Here is a 13,766-nt window from a genome sequence, read left to right as displayed (position 1 = left end):
TAATCATCAATATTCCATTTATAAAGCTCAATATTTTTCTTAAATTCTCTAACATTGTAATTTGGATAATTGCACTCAACATCATTTGGTTTGAATACATTGACCTTCAACAGTCCATCCCCATAATAATCAAATTTTACCAAACTGAAAAATCGCTATTGTGTAATATCTCATAAACATTCTCAACCCATAGAAAATTTCCATACTTAAATCGTGCTTACCCTTTCACACATTTTTCTCTTGCCTAGATTTTAATTCTAATGGAAATTCAAAACAAAATTTCGTGGTAAACGATTTTGGAATACACTGCATTTTAGTAAATAATTCTACAATATCAGGTTTGGTGCTTGGTGCTGAGTAACCCCATTAGTGAAGTTAAATAGAATATTTACAATATTCCCAAATGTATTTGAGTTATTGTTAGCAGTTATGAAAGTGGAGATAAGCCTCCTTCGGCCTTTATCGATGTAATCCCATTTTCTTGCAAAAATATGTTCGGACCTCTTTACATAATTTGAATAACTATATTTGGTCAGAGGGCAGACATTTAGATGGTATTATACAAGATATCAACTTTAGTGTTCAATTAACTCAGCAAATCTGTACTTACACGAAATTTACATTACTGACTTCCAAAATATTACACATATGTACCTATTTTATTTACATTAACTTTGAACTTAGACACTAAACAACAAATTCTTTAATCTGAGCTATATAGTTGCATCCATCTATGAATATTAACGATACATAACATAAATACACGCAAAATTAATTGATAACTAACAATAAGCAATTTAATCTTCTATTTGGACCGATTTATGTAAGATCATACACATATGTTTCTCAATTACAATGAATACTATAAGCACTTATATATAAACTTAATTGATAGAGTACATGAGAGAAGATGATACCTTCATTACAGAGAATATTATACACTCTTGCTTTGGCTTCGATTTAGTCGGGATTACTCATTCAATAAGAGGGTTTAAGAGTCCATCTGTGTCTAAAAAATAATTATAGTTTTACAAAAATATTATTTTAATTACAATACTTAATGTATTTATGAAATTTAAATATTTGTTTAGATAGATGAATATAGATTATCTTTTTACAGCAATCGGAAATTTTGCAAAAAAATATACCCTTTTTCACTCTACTGATGTCGATGTGTTGTGCAAGACAAGCCTTTACATAACAAGACTAAGTCACTTGAGAACCCTAAAATTTAGTTGTATGATAATCTTTTTGTATTTTGTAATTGTATTTCTTGAGTCTGTAAAAGTGTTAAGGAGATTGGACTGGGAGATTTTTCTATGAACAACCATCAAGCTACGGAATAAACTCTGGAAGAAAATCAATCTTGATCACGCTTCAGAGAAAAGTGTAGAAGCTTGGAATTGAATAATGTTATTTTTGAAAAAAAATTCTAAGTCGCATATCGACATGTCACGGATCAAGATGTATATAGATGTCTATCGAGAAGTCAGAGTAATTTGTAGAGAAGTCAAAATTGCATGTAGAGAAGTGGAGAGGTTGACAAGTCAAAACTGCATGAAGAGAAGTGAAGATGTCGACAAGTCAAAACTACATGTAGAAAAGTGGAGATGTTGACAAGTCAAAGCTACATGTAGAGAAGTGGAGATATCAACAAGTTAAAATTGAACGTGGAGAAGTGGAGATGTCGACAAGTCAAAACTGCATGTAGAGAAGTAGAGATATCGATAAGTCATTCTACATATCGACATGAGACATCTCTACATAGTAAAGAAGATCTCTATAACAACTCAAATATACAGAATACAACCAAGTTGAAGATTCAAGATTATCAATCAACAAACCATTTTATCACTAAAATGGAAAGTCTACAAATACAGCCTGAAGAGTGCAAGATCAAGGGCCAAGATGAATCGGACAAAGGAGGGTCACAGACCTAGTAGATTCTACACAGATATATTGTACTAGAAATAGAAATAGACAAATTAGTTTTATAAAATGTGCTATTTTATTTTAGTACAAGTTCTGTAAACCGTGCATGTTGATCTATAAAACATGTCACGGATCCTTAGTTCAAAGTAACAAAAACGGAACTAGAAATCTTGTATTCTCTCAAGAGAAGTAGCTGAGTTCTTTTTAGTCCCAAGGTATTGTAAAGGGGGGTTGAATACGATACCTACAATCTTTTTCGATTCGTTTCAAGTTCCTCGTTAAATGTATGGAATCAAAATAGACACAAAACAATTCGAGAAATATATTATTTTATTAAGAGTAAATGACAGAGGTGTGGCTAACGTATACACTCATTTCCAAAATATTGGCCGAATTTTCAAATTCACAAAACGGTGGCTAAATTTATATTCCGCCTTTAAAAAATGTGTCTGCCGTTAAATGTAGCCTAACAGCTCCACGGAGCTAAGGGTATTTTCGAATTTTTATATCTTTAATAATTATATTCTTTATACATTTAATTTATCACCATCTTCTTCATCTTTTTTTCTCCTCTGCTCTTCGTCCTTGCTGCATCTTTTAATTATCATCATCATATTCTTCTTCTTTAGTTAGCACCACCGCCATCACCACAGTGGTGGCTTCACCCTTCTTCCTGCCATGAACACACACAGCATACACACACCCACTTCACACACTCACCCTTATCTCTAATATCTCATCATACGCCTCTCAATATCCCTCTTTTTTTCGATCAACACACATAATAAACACACACACAGAATACACACACAACATACACACAACACCGTCCATCTCCCTCCTTCATTGTCTTCGATCATTAAAATCCATCAAACCCAACAAAGATATAGCTTATTTCTCCCTAGTTCACAAATAACCCAAACCCCCTTCTCTCCCCCGCCAATAACCACCACCTGCCACCATCTCCGTTGCCTCTGTTTCCGTTTTCGGCCGGTGGTGGCCTCCTTCGAGATCCCCAAATTATCCGGTTAACATAAATATCTCAAATCCCCAATTTTTGGATCAAATTTATAGTATATATAATTGTATGTATTATTGTTGTTCAAGTTTAGTTATTTATGTTTTTGAATTTATGAATGATAAATAGTGAGATTATCAATGGGGATAGAGCAGGGAATTGGGGGGTTTCAAGGTGGGTCTGGGGACGATATTAGAAAGTAGAAAGTATAAATTATTGTATATATTCTTTTTATTTATTTTTATTAAACACATATATATTTTTATCTTTATACTCCTTTAATTTACGTTTTTTAATTAATTTAATGTATAAAACTTAACGGTCGTGACGGAAGACAAATTTTTGAAAGACGAAAAGCAAATTTGGCCACTATTTTGTAAATGTGAAAATTCGGCCAATATTTTGAAAATGAGTGTAAACATTAGCCACATTCTTGTTATTTACTCTTTTATTAATATAAACCTTGAGGTTGCTCCACTCTAATCAAATTAATGTTTAGCTACAATAAATTCAACATCGTAACGATATATTTACAAGCTTAAATAGAGCCTTCAATGGAGCTTCGAAAAGACAAAGTTGGTTGCTGAGGAAGATAACTGATATGAATTGAATTCATTCTGCTTATTTTATATGTAGGCTTTTCAAAATCAATTGTGTGGCTTAATTACAGCCATACTAATTTAATTTGTGTTTCTATAACAGTGAATAACCAAAGTCACAAGTTGCGCATAGAGTGTGTAAAAGTGAAGTCCTAGAGGATAACAGATTTCTTGTCTTAGTATTTTCATTCACTTGCGCCATGAGGGAACAGCTTCTGTTCCTTAGGCTATGATCCCAGTTACGCCAATGGTGATCTTTCAACCACTTGCGCAAAATGAGGATGTGTTCCTACCTTAGAATCACACTTCACTTGCGCCAAAGAGTGCAAACTATCCCATGCCTTATAATTTTCTTCAGTGGCGCCGACAAGGGAAATTGTTCCATGCCTTAGAGTTTTTTCCAATGGCGCTTAGAAGGGAAATTGTTCCATGCCTTAGAATTTTCTCCAGTGGCGCCTAATGCGGAAATTATTCCATGTCTTAGAATTTTCTCCAGTGGCGCCTAGAAAGCAAATTATAGGACTTAGAAGCATTTTTCTAATCTTCTCAATTCAGCTTAATTTCTTTAACTCTTTGATCCACTCTAAGTTATATCAGCCTGATTTCTTTTAAATGATTAAGTATGTGACACCCTTATAATAAAATAAGCGAATATCCTCGTGTACATGTCATTTTCTCAAAATCGTTTTAAGGAATAATAAAACCCTGAATAAAAATATTCTTTTAATAAGAGTATATATTGACCCTTTCAAATTCTTTTGTAATGTCGAAGATGAAAACTTTAAAAAATATAACTCACTATACACATAACAATTAGCAGTCAAAACATGCTTGCAACTATTGGAATTTATTATATAATATAGACTTTGATATAGAGGAATTTTAGAAAATTTCGCCATGTAGTATTCGTAAATCGGACTATCCATCTGTAATCCAAATCCATCCCAATCCATTTAACAGCAAATCAACAAATCTAACTTTTAAAAAGATACACAAGTTCAACCTGTCCTAACCGATTAGGTGAACAACTACTACAAATATAAATAAGTTCAATATGTCCTAACCGATCAGGTGAACAACTAGACAATACAACATGATAACTCAACATTAAATATTAATAGCGGAAATAAAAATACAACCATATTATATATATGTGCAAATGCCGAGGAGGAGAGATTTTGAAGATCCAGTTGGCCGACCATGCAACTTAACCTGAAAACATGAGCGATTTTAATGAGTTGCAACCCAGTGAACTTATATCATCATATAATATACTCTAGTAAAATTTACATATTTCTAAAGCGATAATCTAGTATTTCACATTCTATAAAGACACTTGTATAGGTACATGTTAACTCGTAAAACTCATAATATCATATAAATATACCTTTAATTCACATAATAATCATTTCAGATAATCATCCAATAAAGCTAATTAATCATTAACTATGAATGCAACATATGCCTGTGATTCCATTTTCTTTCACTTTGTTGTGACTGGCCAACTTGACTTTAGCATCTCCCGGGACTCCTTTCCTTGGCCTCACGTATTAGGTCTAATAGACTTTTAGGGTCTTGGTCCATCATATGATGGCCTCACGTATTAGGTCTATAGACTGTTAGGATCTTGGTCCAAGGCTTTTCCTTTAATACACATTCTCGATGACCTCACGTATTAGGTCTATAGACTTTTGGGATCTTGGTTCATCATTAGATGACCTCACGTATTAGGTCTATAAACTTTTAGGATCTTGGTCTCAGTGTTTTCTTGTTTATAGTCTCGAAGGACTTTCCCTTGTTTTCACGTTTATGGCTAGCTAGGCCATTAATTCTCATTTATGATACTCAAGTAATGATAGTCACAACTCTTTTATTTAGTCGGTATGCAAATGCATGACATGTATATTACATATCAACTATCAATTCACATACTTGTATCCGATAATCTGAAATTCATGTCATCTATCTTTTAATCACATATGATTCCCGATAACGATCGACTCCATATAATTTACATACTATAATATTCCGATAACTATCAAGGTCATATAGTATATTAACCTTTGTACATAAAAATGTGTTAACTACATTTAACCATTTCCAAGTGATCATCTCAAATCTATAGATTAAGAGAAATATATAATCTAGCACATATATGTAGGAGAGATCTCAAATTTATACTTATCTTGGCCTCTGCAATACTTTTATTGATGTTTACATGATTATTACTACAGATGTTTACTCGTCTCGAATCTTGCTAAACCTTTGAGATCCTATAATTCATATTTGAATTAGTACATAATCATACACATTGCTTGACAATCTATATTCTGAACCAAATGCAAATATTATATGCATTCCAACTTTGTTTATTGACTAACTTAATCAAAATCTATTTACCGGATAGTTAACTTACATCAACACATCTTTGTTTCGAGATTATAGACAAACACTTTTAAACAACACTTATTTAACTTCTTCTAGTCTTAAAATTTATTCATATTCCCTACCCACGTACTAGTTTATTCGGATCAAATACCTACTTTTACAACATTTTAAATCGGTCCAGATGAATTTACAAACTAAATCATTCAACACCGTTTATTCTTGATATTATTAGTTCCACCCATCCCCGCTCCAGAGCCAATAACTCCAGCTGAGTTTATTCAATTTAATGAACTCCTTTGCCTGAGTAAACTAAACATTCAGGGTTATGACATATCATAAATTCACCTTATAATATGAATTTTTTGATTTACAACATAATTTTAAAGTTTGGCTTGCAGCATTTTCAAAAACAGCAGTACGTACTTATGATAATTCAGCTATAAAAAATATCTAGGGGTCTGATGGCAACCAACATTTGTAGGAATATACTTGACGCATAAACATACAACTTTTATCTTTTGACCGATATGAAAATAAGGCTTCTAACCCTTTCAAAACAATTTCCCAAAACAGGACAGATAATTTGGAAATCAAGACGTTGCTTCTCGCACTTTACTCAAGCATTTCTAATAAATTGAAAAATTATATTTTTAATACCAAATTATTCAAATTGTATCTTGATTCTTTGATACAGCTTCCATAAAAATTTCAGAACAAAAACAGTTTATTAACCCCAAAAACGAAATATAAACATAGTAAGCTATCACACACAAATTTCTGCATCGATCTTCTTTCACTAAAATTGAGATAACATTTTACTCGTAACCTCAAACGACGCAAGGTTAGCGTGTAAATAAACTAGAAAGCAATTAGAACAATTATAGCATAAAGGCACTTTCTAGAACAGCGCTCAACTGGCCCAGAACAGAAAAGTAAAATAGGGCAGTCGTTCGACAAATTAACAATTTCTTCTGACGCACTCAACTAAGCCCTCTTTTATACTCCTTTTACACTAACCAACCATTATCAATCAATAAAATCAGATGAACCCTCGAAAAATATATAAACAAAAATAAAATTGAAGAACAATCCTTAAACATAAAGAAACAAGGACCAAACCTTAAGGATTATACCTCACAACAAGCTATAAGCTACTCCCATAACTCAACCCAAGATCAGACAACCCTAATAACAATCTTTTTCCAAATTCTCTGCATAACCCCAGCTTCCCTTTATCTCCAAAACTCAAGTAAACTGCATAATCATCCATACACACCCACATACACACATATACACACAAGCGATGGCAAGAGTATTGGAGTAAGAATTGAAGAAGAAAAATCATATGAATATGTATGTATGTGTATTATACGAGAGAGACGAGAGAGAGATATGAGAGGAGGGGTCTTTTTCTACACTCATCCTTTTCCCCACCTCTTAGGGGGTGTATTCAATTGGAATTTTGAAGGATTATTATGGATTTTAAAAATTATGGGGTATTCAATTTAGATTTTAAATAATCCTTTAAAATCTGAAGGTATTCAACAAGGATTGGAAAAAGTCTTTTAAAATCTTAGTGTATTCAATTTGGATTTTAAAAAATCAATCAAAATTTGGTGGTATTCAATTGGGATTTTAAAAAGTCCATCAAAATATGATGGTATTCAAAAGTTCATGGATTTTCTTTTATTTAAAAAAATTGTGGATTTTGATGGATTTGCTAGTACATTTTTACTATCTTGAAATCTCTTCAAAATACATGAGATTTTGATGGATTTCTAAAAAACTCCACAAAATCCACAAGACTCTACAAGATTTTGGATCAACTCTATCAAAATCTACGAAGAATTAAAATCAACGAAAATCAAGGAAAATCTTTTAAAATCTATAGATTATTAACAATCCATTAAAATCTGAAATGAATACACCCCCTTTAATTTGTTTTCTTTTTATCTATTTTATTGTTTTTAACTTAAATTTACTAAATAAGCTTTATTAAAAATTAAATAAAATCTATTTATGACCTTTACTAAAATAATAATTCAAATTCTAAAAATCTTTTCTTCTTTTTTTCTAATTATAAACCCGTATAAAAAATACAATTTAAATCTCGGAAATATATATTCCACCCGATTTAATAATACAATTAAAAACACATTCTACAAATAAATAATATATGAAACACTTAAATATTAAAAATATATTTACGTGTATTTTTTGGGCATGAAGGTTACAAAGTAAACTTTTTTCTGATGTGCTGACGCTTAGCACTGGTCTGGTGCACAAACAACTCGCACTGAATTGGATTTACTCAATCCTCTTTTTAATTCTGAGCTGATACGACATGTTGGTCATTCATTACTTCAATCACTGAAACCCTTGATCTTCAATATTTCAAACCAATATATTTCATTATCACTAGAAATCCTTTGACATTTTATTCTTTATGGAGGCTTGAACATATTAATGACCTTCTTTCTATGACCTGATTACAAACTGGAAGCTTTAATTTTATTTATTGATTTTTTGTATTTATCCAGTCTTCATCTTTAGGGTTCTTGTGCTTCACAGTTAATATTTGTTTCTGTTTCATATTGAATTATATTTCCTCGATTACATATTATATTACATTATACTTTACAATCTCCCCCTATTTGTTTGTAAAGTTCGACAAGCAAATCCCTAAAGGATTACTGAACTGACAATAAGAAAAAGTACATAATGAAAATAGAGAATAATAATAAATGCATAGTGGATCACATATACAATTCCTGATTTTTTTAAAGAGAATCATGTACCTGAGGATGACCTCAGGTAGTAGCCTGAGGTTATAACATTTTCTCATACAAATGTACTACGGTAAATTTGTAAAATCATAATAAAAAATTGGTATTTACAAAAATACCATTAAAATATATAGAAGGATCTTCTAACCTCAGGGGAGTTGCCTTAGGTCATTCTCAGACCCATTTTTCTCTTTTTAAATTATAAGTTACAAAGATAAGATTTGTTCATCTAGCCTGAACAGACAAACTATGTCTTCTTGGTCTTTATTTTCTTCAGCTTCTTACCTTGACTGCTTTTTCCTTCCTGAGTAGATTCAGTCTGAACAGACTTTCTTTTGGTAGCTTTCTTCTTAGGATCTGATGCATGTGTAGAATCAGGATGAGATGTTTCCTTCTTCTTTTCTTTCTATCTATTCAGAAGTTCATCCAGTCTTACTTGAACAGAATCACGAGCTTCAATTTCAAGTGCGTTCTTAGATGGTGGATTGTTCAGCTCTTTGAGCATCAGTTGAAGATACCTGATGTTGGAAACTCTGTGAAGAAGACTGAACAATTATGTAGATTTTCTTGTCAGTACGAAGATAGTTATCCTTTTAGAAAAGTCTTGTACTCTTTTAGTGTTGTTGACGGTCTCTCCTTCTAACACTTCCTTAAGTATGTCCATGATTAGAATCAAGGCACGCTTGTCATCTTTGCATGTTGAAATTTTGACATCCAACAAGGCCTTCCTGATTAAATCTGATCCGCTCACTCTGCAATTTTTGATTTTAATCTTCTTTTTATTGATCTTGAAGACTAGATCACCTTCATCATCCTCGCTGATAATAGGTTCACTATCTTTCAGGAGATCAATTTCTGCCACCCCATTGACGAATACCATCTCATGATATGCTTTGTTTAAATTCCTCATATTTTTCTCTAAATGTCTGATCATCCTATCATTCAACCTGTAAGCATATACAGCTTCAGCAGCTTTGAGGCCTGCTTCTGATCTTTTCACTCAAAGAGCTCCTAACTTTGTTCTTTTGCTTCTAAGTTGACTTTCTCGAAAAGTGAGTTGAAGATATCGAATGAGTCTCAAATGTTCATCAGATAAAGTCAAGTTCTGCATTCTTCCATTTGCAAACCTCTTGATCACAAATGGTTCAAGGAATGATTGAGGAGATAAATTCATTATCATTTTGTGAGACTTGTCTCTAGAGTATTCATTTTCTAATAACGTCAACCATGGGATTTTTATATTTAGGAAAAACTGTTCAACCATGTTTAACTTCCTTAGCACACTAATGTATATTTTCATTTAATCCCGTCTATATGATTAAAATAAATTCTCCACCCATTATTCAAAGTATTCACTATAACACCAGTGATTATTTGACTGAACTCATGATTGAAGACATGAATATTCACATAGTGTTCCCTAAATTTTTCCACAACATTTAAGAGCTTCCTGTTGTTAGTGTCTGTCTTAAGGTAAGTTTTTGGTTTGTCCATTTTTTCTCCTTATTTCCTCCCACTTGCTTCCTCTTCTGGACCTTTAAAGATATGACTACATTGCCTCTCTAGCTTCGTTTCTTTGAACAGCTCTTTGGATTCTTGCTCTTGATCTAGCTATTTCATCTTGAATTGCTTCATATGATAATTTAAACTCTTCAGTAGCTCCGTAGAATAAGCAGTCATCCGTGAAGGCATCTTCATCCTCATATTCTTCATCTTCAGAGCTCTAGTGGTTGTAGGAATTGGACCTTACTTGCTAACTGAGATCTTTGGCCCAGTGTTGGAAATTGCCTTTACCTTTTCTGAGTGAGAGAGTGATTTCTCCACGAGTTCCCGTAAGCTAGCAAGATATGCTTGTTGAACTTAAAGTTGTTCGGAAAGACGCGCAATCGTGTGCTCCCTGACAGAAAATTCAACTTTAAGTAGTTGATCTTTTAGCGCTAGTTGTTCTTTGAGATATTCATCTTTGAATGTCAACTACTCTTCAAGATAAGCTTTAGTAACATACTGAGACATGTCTATATGTGTAGTTTGGATGGTGGGTATCTCACTAGGCTCTCGCAGTGTTTCACTCAACATTCATTCACTCGGTTCAGGGTTAAGTGTTTCACTAGTCCTCATGGATACACTCCACTCAAAGCTTCGAGATCAATATGTACCTGCAGAAAATACAGGAGCCATCCTTGAGGAGGTCAGCAGTGGTGCAATGAGAGTTCATAATTTCGTTCCTTGTACAAGACAAGTTGCCTGTCATCCTGAGATGACTATTTCAGAGTTCAAATCTCTGGGAGAATAACTGAAGCCGTCATATAGGGCGTCTGATCCTCAGTGTTCTCAAGTGTCTGTGAAGTTACTTTCCCCATAGGCTCACCAGGTGAATCTGGTTCATGGTCAATGGGTTACCGATCTGCACCTATGTCGGATCCCCTATTCTCAGATGCATCCAGGTTTATTAATCCTGAGGAGGTAAGTGTTGTGCTAGATTTGGCAACGATTACAACACTCTCGTCTAACACCTGTGAAGGCAACATGAAATGACTCAAGATCAAATAAATCAGGAACATTTGCATAAATAACACTGTCTGAAAACACATTCATAACTTTATCCAGACCTGAGAAGTCTAGCCTGTAGACATTTTTTCTGATTGTTCTGGCACATATTCTTCTTGTTGTTCAGCAGTGATTGGTTCCTGATCAACATCCATTGGTTGAGCTTCAGCTTCAGGTTGTGGATCACTTTGATGTCCTGCTGCTTCTTCAACTTGAGGTACAGTTACATCTTGTTGAGCAAGAGTAGCAAGGTACTCTTTGATGTGGTGTGTGATTGATACTTGAGCCCTTTTCTTGTTATCATTGCCATAAAATTTTTTCTTGATAAGCTTGACAACTATAGTTTCTGACAGCGTGTGGGGTTCTTTCAGGTTATCACTCTGTACTAAAGCTTTTTGCTCTTCCGTTAGCTTGCCATCTAGCATTATCTGAAGGAACATGGGATACAAGCTGTGATCCTGATGTTGAGCCTGATTTTCTAAGATCTCTTTCATGAACAAATGTCCAAATTTAATTCTAAGATTCTCAGCAACAACTACTCCAATGATTTGATTGAACTTGATAATCCCATGGAATCTACCGGTCTTTGGGGCCAGACAGCATGACAAAATATTGAAACACATATGTCATTCCTTCGGTAAATGACTCTTGTTAAATTTGCGAGGGATATTGTCATTTTCCAATGCAATTTATGGCATGGAAGAAGTTCAGGAGTTGTAAGTCATCAAAATGATCACGAGAAAGTTGAAGATGTTTATTTAAATCATCCTCGGTGATTCTGATTGTTTCGTCACCAATTAGGATAGAAAATCCAAGCTGATTGTCGTCAGATGTGTCTTCAGTTGTTGTGTGAATATGCTTGAGAAGCTCAATATTCAGCTTGACATTAGTAGTTAATACATAGTGCACAACTAAATGTTTAGTTAGAAAATGAATCCATTTTTCAAAAATTCCCATTTTTACCAGATCGCGTTCTACAATAGAAACACAATTTATTTTCAAAATCTTAAAATTATCCGTCATTTAAAAATGAGAATAAATTTTTGATTTAAAACAAATTAAATTGTGCACAAAAATTAAATCTCGAATGTAACACACACAAAAATATGAGGACAAGTTAACCAATTAAATCAATTTACAGAATGACCAAACAGTGTCTTAACCAAGAACTCAACTAAATTTTGATTTAGTTCAAATCTGGATGAAATTAAACAAAAATATAATCAAAATGAATCTTATGACCTGGATAATAATAATATATAATATTTTATATATTTGGACAGGGTTTGGTTACGTTTTGATCAATAAAAAAAATTGGTTCTCAATAACCTCGACTTGCGCCTATATTTGTTTGTGTGTGTATATGAGAGAAATGACAAAGTGTATATATATACGCAACAAAACAAAGAAAAACTCCAAGTGGCAACTGGCGCCTACAGTGGAGACTTCCCACTTGCGCTTACAGTGGAGAAATCCACTTGCGCTTATAGTGGGGGTTCTCCACTTGCGCCTACTACAGGGGCAACAAATGACTTAGAATAAAAACTAAGTTGCGCTCATTGTACAAACAGGAGAGCCACTTAGAATTTATTCTAAGTTGCGCCCACTAGGTCTCCCGGTTGCGCTTATAGGGAGCCTCTTTGATAATTAGAAATAAATTTCTAAGCAACAATTATTATTATTACATTTCTATAGAAATTTTTTTTCGAGAAATTATAGAAATGTCATTAAATAAATTTTAATATATATTAATAAAAAAATATATTATTGATTAATATATGTCAATAGATTAATAAAATTTATTTATGCTTCTATATTACAATTTTATTCACAAGTATACAATAATTACCATTAATTTGATAATATCATATATTTGTTGAGATTAAATTATGCTGCTTATTCATTTTAATTTTAGTGAATCCCTTTAAATATTAAATTATTTAAAGTCCACCAAAATTAATAAATCACAAATTTATTCACAGATACAATAGTTATCATTAAATGGATAATATTATAATTTTATGTACCAAAATTATGCTGCATATATTTTACTCATAATTTAATCAATAATGATAAAATTATTTTCAAATAAATTGATAATATGAGTATGCTTAAATATTTATCAATTACATACAAGCACACCAATATTTGATTTTTGAAAATTAAATAATGATAAATAAATCCACATATCCTAAAAATATTGACATTAATTAACAAGTAAATTTATTTGAACCAAGATGCAGTTATTGGCTTCTAATTAGGTCAATTAGAAATATTTAACATGCCAAGTTCACTAACCATCTTAGAGAAAGTGGATTCATCAAGCAATTTTGTGAAGATGTCTGTAATTTGATCCTCTGTGGGTACAAAATATAATTCCGCAGTACCATTTGTGACATGCTCTCTGATAAAGTGATACATGATATCAATGTGTTTAGTTCTCGAGTGTTGAACCGGGTTGTTGGAGATTGCTATGGCACTAGTATTGCCACTAAA

General features: G+C 32.6%; 1 long non-coding RNA gene across 1 annotated transcript; it reads right to left on the bottom strand.

The window, feature by feature from the left end:
* Positions 1 to 4,501: 4,501 nt before the first annotated feature.
* On the bottom strand, positions 4,502 to 7,375 carry LOC141710959 (uncharacterized). The gene is made up of 2 exons (XR_012571158.1): positions 7,071 to 7,375; positions 4,502 to 4,761 (listed from the first exon to the last, which is right to left on the bottom strand). It is a non-coding gene; the product is annotated as an uncharacterized LOC141710959 (long non-coding RNA).
* Positions 7,376 to 13,766: the final 6,391 nt, after the last annotated feature.

The sequence above is a fragment of the Apium graveolens genome, chromosome 3 (assembly GCF_009905375.1).
Source record: "Apium graveolens cultivar Ventura chromosome 3, ASM990537v1, whole genome shotgun sequence".
Classification (NCBI taxonomy): Eukaryota; Viridiplantae; Streptophyta; class Magnoliopsida; order Apiales; family Apiaceae; genus Apium; species Apium graveolens.
This window is presented reverse-complemented; position numbering and strand designations above follow the sequence as displayed.